We start from the raw sequence: 8,663 nt of genomic DNA, 5'->3' as shown, positions 1-8,663 counted from the left end.
ATTCTAACACCAACTACAAAGAAATAAAGCACAATAATGAAATAGTAAATGGCTAGTGCTATGTGTGTAGAGAACTACTTCAGTGTGGTTAGAGAAATTTCTCCTAAAGGAACAGAGATTTAATAGATGAAAATAATGTATTCTTACCAAGATCCAAGGGAAGTGGCTTTTTGGAGGTGAAAGAAGGACCAGCAAATTCAAAAACTCTTATGTGGTAACACATCAGTCATGTTCAAGGTATGGAAATAAAAAGGGGGGGTCACAGTGTCAGGGACCCAGAAGAGGTGAATAGATTGTATGGAATCAGGTCAGAGAGATGGGGAAGGGCCAGATTACATAGGCTTTGTAAGTCATTGCAAGGGTTTTGGGTTTTGTTCAAAGTAAAATTGGAAGTCATTAGAAATCTTACTTGCATATTATTTGAAGAATGAATAGAATATGCGTGGTGAATGGGAGGAGAGTTAAAAAATCTATAACTTGGGAGGTTGTGAAACGATGTAGTCAAGATACGGTGGTGTGGTCCGGGGTCTTCTCTCTGAAATTGATGAGCAGATCTCTGCTATGGAATTTATGTTAAAGATAGAAATGGCACAGTTTTCTGATAGGTTGCATGTGAGATATAAGGGAAAAAAAGAAGAAAAAAATAATAATCTATCCTTTCTAGTGCCCTGATTCAAATAGATGGATAAGTGGTGTCATTTACTAAGATGGGAAAGATTTTAGAGATGAGTGAAGATAATGTTAAAGAAAGAAAAACAGGAGTTTTGTTTTATATATATTAATTTTGGCGTGCCTGTTGGTCATTAAAGCCTGAAGTTGAATAGGCAGTTGGATAAATGTGTCAGTCTAGAGATCCAGAGAAATTTCGGGACAGAGATGAATACAAAAGACTATTTTGTAGGGAGAGGAGATTTAAAACCATTTGACTTGCTTAGATCAGCCAAGAAAAGCTTGTAGTTAGATATAAGAAAAGACCTAGGATATGGAGTGCTCTCCTATACAGTTTAGGGCAGAAGTCAAGAAGTCAGCAAAAAGGAATAACAAAGATTAGTCTACAAAGAAGGAGAAATAATAAGAATGTGGTATCAATAAATCTAGAGAATCAAGTATTTCAAAGAGGATGATGCTTCCTTCTTTCGAATTCTCTGAGAAATAATATGGGAAAGAAAGTCAATCCCTGCATATGGCAAGATAAACTTTCCTTCATTTCAGCTCTTTCAGTGAAGTTCAAGTTCAGTGAGAAAAAATCCAAATTAAAGTAATTTACAAGGGAGACTTAAAATATTAACAATAGTTTGGAAGAGTTTTGCTGTGAAGGGTAACAGAGAAATGGGGTGGTGCCTGGAAGGCGGCAGTGTCAGAAAGTTTTGTTTTCTCTTTGTTACATTTTTTAACAAACTATAACCAGTATGCAACCTCACTTTTCACTTTTATAGCACTCTTTACATTTACACTATTTACATAAGTCTATTTACTTATGTAAGTATGTATTATTATTAACTCATTGCTTTCACATTTATGACATTTATTATGATCAGCCCTGGCTTCTTTTTGAGTCCATTTAAGATTCTCCTTTTTTTTTAAATTTTATTTATTTATTTATGAGAGACACAGAGAGAGAGGCAGAGACACAGGCAGAGGGAGAAGCAGGCTCCATGTAGGGAGCTCGATGTGGGACTCGATCACGGGACCCCAGGATCACGCCCTGGGCCAAAGGCAGGTGCCAAACAGCTGAGCCACCCAGGGATCCCAAGATTCATGTTTCTCAAGGTGAATAAAATTTTATTAATCCCTCTACTCCAGTGTCTAGATAGTTATTGGATGGAATAGGTACTAAATGTTCTTGTTGAATGAGTAAATAATTAGTAGAGTTCCAGAATAATGCACCCACTAAAATTTAGAAACACCTTGTTCTGACTAGCTACAATGTACCCATGGTGCCATGTTAACACTATAGTAACTCTAATCCATATTAGTCAAGACTCCTGAAGTGAAAAAGAATGACCCCACTAAGGACCCACAGTTAATTGACTTTACAAGGAAGGAATGAGAAGGATCATGATTACAACCTTATCCAAAGAACAACACTGGAATATCACCAACATTGCTGTATTTTCTGTCTGATGGTACCATTAGAGTTGCAACCATAATCACAATGGTTCCATTCACATAGTGACCTATGTGAAAATGGTAAAGAAAGACCTTCAGTTCATTTTCCTCCGATACTGCATTTCCCAAATCCCAAACTTTCAACAGCTGTCTTCACCAAGATATAACAACATTAATGCCTCTAGGTCAACATGTTGAGCAAGCCTTCTCTTTCCCAGTTTCTCTGGGTGCCCAGGCTTATTTAATAGGTAGGCAGGCAGGCAGGTAGGTAAGCAGATAGATATAAACATACAGAGATATAGAAATATAGAAATATATGGCTTCCAACCTAATGATTTGTTCAATTCAGTCAGGCTTTTCCATCTAATATTGGATCTCTAACCTCTTTTCCATTCCTATGTCAGCATAATAGTCAAGGCTTGTCCTCACTTAATTGGCATGTGATCACAATAATAGCCAAAGATAATGTATCTCTAAGTCATCTGTATCTCTCTAGAGGCAGTTCTTTCTATAAAATACCTTTTGTTATTTCCAAATACCTAGTTAATAAAGTTCAAAACCCTAGGTTTGTCATTTAAAGTCCACTGGGATCCAAATCTAGTCTTTATCAATTTGAAGAATCAATATTTATTCAAATAAGGAAGAAAACATTGGAGAACTTCTTCCCAAGACTTCCCCTATCCTTCTCTTCAATGGAGCTCATGAATAAAAATGATTTAAAATAGAATCCTGGGCACTGTTTTCTGGGGAGTAGAAGTCTAGTTATGAGAATTACTCTTCAGGATCCTTCACATGCAGAAACTTTTAAGACTCTGAGAGAAAAGGAATTTTGTATTTATAACTTTGTATTCTTTTTTAAAGAATATTTAAAAGGACTTACGAAATCATACAAGCTTCAGGTTCATTGACTTGGATCAACTTTAATGTTTTCCCTGATACCCAAACCAAAGATATTTTTGTCCTACAAAGTCTTATAGCCCTCTTTACAGTATATATTATATACAATCTTGTGTCACAGCTAAACATTTATTTCTATTTTATCTTCCAAAGATAATACTCCTTGAAGTAATATCCCATGTCTATTTCCTAATTTATTGACTCACACAGAGTCTAACTCAAAGTCTATATATTCAAATGAAAGATTATCATCTGAGATCTATTCCTAAACCTTTATTTCTTTAGAATATAATGCAAATACTTCCAAGAGGAATAACCATCTTGACACCTTTTATATAAGGATAGAACTGTATTTAAATGCAAAAGCCTGGGTTGAATAAAATCTAATTTACTTTTTAAAAGGTCCCTGAATTGTGTTATGAAAATTAATATCCCGTGAAAATTAAAAGTTCCAAGCATCTGAATATTCTTCACTTGTTTGTATTAATCTCTATTTTAATGGGAGGACTGGTTTGCAGTTTTACTTCTTCTTCTTAGTATCAATACTCATTTTTCATGTACTGTGTAATGTAAGATATTAAAACATGTCACTGCGATTCATATTGAATCTAGGATCACCACAAAGATCATAGCTTTCCCCTATAATGTCCAGTCATCACTGGTATTTTGTCATATCTCATCTTCTTTCAAGTGTAATGAATCATCCTTCAGATTTTTATCTTATTAGAAAAACTGCTGCAAGGCATAGTGCATGCTCTAAGTAGCACTTGCAATTATTATTTTAGCACCTGATGTAAAACAAGAAAACATTGTGTAAATCCAAATCTTTTTGCCTATCATATTTTGCCAAGAGCCTCACCTGTCTCAACCATCAATCTGAAAAGGTAGATGCCTTCTATTGAAATTTCATTGGAATAATTAATTTGTATAAAATAGAATTTCTATTTAAACGAAAAGCTAATTTTGAACTCCTTTTAAAATGTCAATGATTTCTATATTTGCAGTCTATTTTTTTATTGCTACATTATTTAATCTATGCTCTGAGATCATTTTGCAAGGACATAATTCTAGAATATCCAACTGATTAAAGGACAGATAAAGAAAATTCGTGGGGCTCACTAAGGATGATAGGGAAACATCATAACTTGAAAAATGCCTAGATTTTATCTCTAGCCATTAAGAATCGCCTTATTGCTCCGGGATGGCCAGCTTTGTTTAACTCTAAAATGATTGCCGGATTGAAATTAGATTCATTTTATTTGACAAAGAAAGAACAAAAAGTGATAACTAAATTTAAAGACAGCACAACTTCACTTATATAAAAAAAATGCTTGGCATTAGCTTTACTACAAGGAATATCTCATTAGGACTTTAGAGAAGAAGAGTTGTTAGAATCTATGCAAAGATGTCAGAGAGAAACGTGCATTTTGTATATTTTCACTCAGACATCTGTAGAAAGGTTTCTAATTTTTAAACTGCACTGCATATGGCAATGTATTCTTGCTGGTGGACATCCTCAACTATATTTAAACAGTCCATTGAAACAATTTAACTTTGTAAATTAAGCTTGCTATTCATATCCCTTGGCCCATCATTTTCAAATTCATACTTGGCAATGCAGATAATATTTAAAAAGAATGACTCTCGAGAACTATTTCCTTCTGAGTTTCCTGGACAGAACTCTTCTTTGAACTCTTGCCTCACATATTGTTAGACATTTATTTCTTATCCAAGGTTGTCTACACCTTCGTATTCATCTGCCCCTTAATGCAGTCTCTTTCTCTGTCTGCCACTGCCTCTGTCTCTCTTTCTGTCTCCCTCTCAACTTTTCTCCTCATCACACACATGCATGCATGCACACAATAAAGAAGTTTCAAGTAAATTAAAAAGTCCCTCATCATGGAGTCTTCTTGAATCAGTGATAATAATATAAAAACAAATGACTTGACATTACCAATAATACAATAAGGACATGTTAAAAAAGCAAATTTGAGCAAACTCAGGACTGGTATTTTTGAGGAATGAAACAAATACATCCTGTTACTTTCATTTCTCTTTTTTTTTTTTTTAATTCCTTCTCAACCTCCCATTGGCAAAGCTTACACTTTACACCACTCAAAATACACTACTGTATTTCTACTGCATAATGAAATTGGTCAACATTAGTTGCTGGTTTTTTATCCTAAATATTTAAATGATTAAAAAGCTAATATTATATTAGTCATCACCAGAATCAATTTGTATGTTAATTTGTGAGGAAACACCAAAATGACTGGTTCCATTTGCAAGTTTTCCCTGCTTCCCTGCAAAAAGCCTTTTCTGTTATCCTGAGTCACCATCATCATCTGCATCATCCTTTACATATGGACAAGAATTTGCATTTTGTAGTCCTTTTTAGCAGTAAATGAAATAGTTTCTCAACAAATACAGAGGTAGTATCTCTTTCAGTCACTGATGTCTATTTTTGGAAAACGAGTGACTAAATCTTTAACAAAATAGCATGCAATGTTTAAGTCTGAAATTATTAAAGACTTTACCCAATTGACTAAGTAGCTATTATCTTCTGTTACTGTGGTAATCAATGGTCCCTTTTGAACCAGAGGAAATAAATTATAATAGCAATTAATGCTTGAAACTAGTTATTCCTAGAATGGCTAATCCTTGGCTATTGCAACCTGGTGGGTCCCTGGGACTGTTAATTAATAACTAGTCATTAACTACACTGCATTTCCCCAGCAGAAAGTTTCTTGCTTCTGTTTCTGAATTTGCTTTATTTATGAATATCACTGGCCTTGTAACAAACACTACTTGAAAATAGTGTTGCATGGCATTTATTTCTTTTTAAAAGAATTCAGAAAATGTAAGGCAAAACCTTATACATTTAAACCACTAGCATAAATGAAGTAAACACAAATCTCCAAAATCAAGATAAAAGAAAACCCCCTGAAGTGACCCAGTTGTTTTGCTAATGCATATCATGATGCTACTGTGCCACACTGACCTTTCCTGCTCTGATCTGCAGTTGTTTTTATGAAAAGGTCAAACCTTGCCCCTGCCATAGACCAATTATACATTGCTGGAAACACAGGATAGGCATTGACAATTATGATGGTTAATTTTGTGTCAACTTCGCTGGCCTAAAGGATGCCCAGATAGACGGCAAAATATTACTTTGGGGTATGTCTGTGAGGGTGTTTCTGGAAGATACTGGCATTTCATTCACTGGACTGAGTAAAGACATTCACCCCAACCATTGTGGGTGGGCATGATTTAATCCAATAAGGGCCTAAATGCAACAAAAAAGCAATGGAAAGATGAATTTCCTCTTTCTCTTCTTGAGCTGAGATGTCCATCTTTTCCTACTCTTGGAGAGCCCCTGTATTCATACTTTCAGACTCTGGGACAAGCAGCTCCCTTGTTCTCAGGACTTTGACCTTGAACTGTGAGTTACACCACCATCTCCCTTGGGTCTCCAGTCTTCAGATCCCAACAGGAACCATACCACTGGCTTTCCTGGTTCTCCAGAATGCAGATAGCAGATTGTGGGACTTCATAGCTTCCCAAAATCCCTGAACCAAATCTTATAACATATATCTTTATATCTATATCTATATATCTATATCTATATCATCTCCCTATATAACTATATCTATATTCTATTGGTTCTGTTTCTCTAGAGAATAGTGACTAAATAACAATTTAAAAAGAACAGATGTATCCCCAATATGGTTTAGATCAATGAGGATAAGAGGTCCCCATTACTTACTAAAGTTGAAACCTTCTTCCTTTGAATATTATTCTTGGGAAATAAAGTACTAGAAGAACTGTAATTTTATTGTAGCATACCTAATGTTGGGGATTAAATAGATAGACAACCTCCCTGGGCTGTGTACTGTGTACTCACTGATGTCTCACAGCTTCCTGTTGACTTTTCTAAAAAAAAAAAAAAAAAAAAAAAAAAGGTTGTCCATCTATTTTTCAGGTTTAATTCCAAGCAAAAGATTGCTCTAAGAAGTACACAATTCTTATCCTTACCAAAAATGGAAGGGGGGGGGGCGGATGGAGGAGAGGGGGAAAGGAAAAGCAGGTGGAAGGGAATGTTAAGCTACTTATTTTGGTGTATTCAGGATAGATCACATATGAACAACATCAAAAATATAAAACACTTCTCAGAACTGACTGTACATATAAATTTTCCAGGGGTAAATTTACTAAAATTATGTATTCCCAGGCATCAATTCTGAAGTTTCAGTTTTAGCAGTCTGAGGGGAGGGCCTGAAACACCATTATTTTTTGCAGTTTTATGAACGATTCTGCAGTACACCCATGGGTAACAACCACTGGATTAGGAAATGAGAGATGAGGAATTGAAGCCCGATATTGATAAGTACAATTGCCATGACTTCATGGAATTTATTTAAGGATCCCAGATAACTGTAATAGTAAGAACTTGTAAGAAGTTAACAACTTATTCAGAAGCTGACAGTAAAGTTCCCAGTAGAATAAATATGTAATTCCAAAAATTCAGTATTGTACACTAGAGCATCAGAAAGAAAAACAGAGGCAGGAAGTAGGAGACAAAGAGAAAAAGGCAATCAGAAAGACTCGTCTATATTTGTGATAGTTTCACCTGTCCAACTGGTTAGGCCACAATCACCAGTAAATCAACCAAACATTAATGTAGGTGTTGCTGCAAAAGTATTTTCTTTTTTTTTTTTTTTTAAATTTTTATTTATTTATGATAGTTACAGAGAGAGAGAGAGAGAGGCAGAGACACAGGCAGAGGGAGAAGCAGGCTCCATGCGCCGGGAGCCCGATGTGGGATTCGATCCCGGGTCTCCATGATCGCGCCCTGGGCCAAAGGCAGGCGCCAAACCGCTGCGCCACCCAGGGATCCCTACAAAAGTATTTTCTAGCTGTGACTAATATTCACAATCAGTTGAGTTTAGGTAAAGATGATTATTCTAGGGGCACCTGGGTAGCTTAGTAGTTGAGCATCTGCCTTTGGCTCAGGTAGTATCCCAGGGTCCTCGGATCGAATCCCACATCAGGCTCCCTGTAAGATGCCTGTTTCTCTCTCTGCCTCTTTCTGTGTCTCTCATGAATAAATAAATAAAATCTTTTTTTTTTTAAAGATCATTATTCTAGATAGTCTGGGTGGGCATAATCAGTTGAAAGGCTTTAAGAGCAGAAATGAGACTTCTCAGGAGAAGAAGAGATTCCACTTGTGCACTGCAGCTTCAACTTTACCTTCCATGTAGCCTACCTTGACATTTCCAGACTTCCTACCCAGACCCCACAATCATATGGCCAATACCTTGCAGTATATCTCTTTCTGTGTATCTCCTGCTGGCTCTCTGGATGAACCCTGACTGATGCACTACTGCAAGACCCCTCACTCAGCTCTACCCACAAACAGCTGCTTCTCACTCCTAAAGGAACCCATTTCCATCAAGACTTCACTAAGGAGGAGGTGCCCCAAGCACCCCATTCACACTGTTTATGAGGCTATTCTCCAAGGAAGGACATTTTTCATGGAATACCATGTGAATGAAGATAGCTGGAGTTGTGCAACTCTACGGTATTGATCAGTCCTCCTTGAAGTTTGTTTTATACGGCTGTCTATAGGCAACAAAGGGAAAATAATCCTCACCAGG

This window comes from Canis lupus, chromosome 8 (assembly GCF_011100685.1).
Source record: "Canis lupus familiaris isolate Mischka breed German Shepherd chromosome 8, alternate assembly UU_Cfam_GSD_1.0, whole genome shotgun sequence".
Taxonomy (NCBI): Eukaryota; Metazoa; Chordata; class Mammalia; order Carnivora; family Canidae; genus Canis; species Canis lupus.
This window is presented reverse-complemented; position numbering follows the sequence as displayed.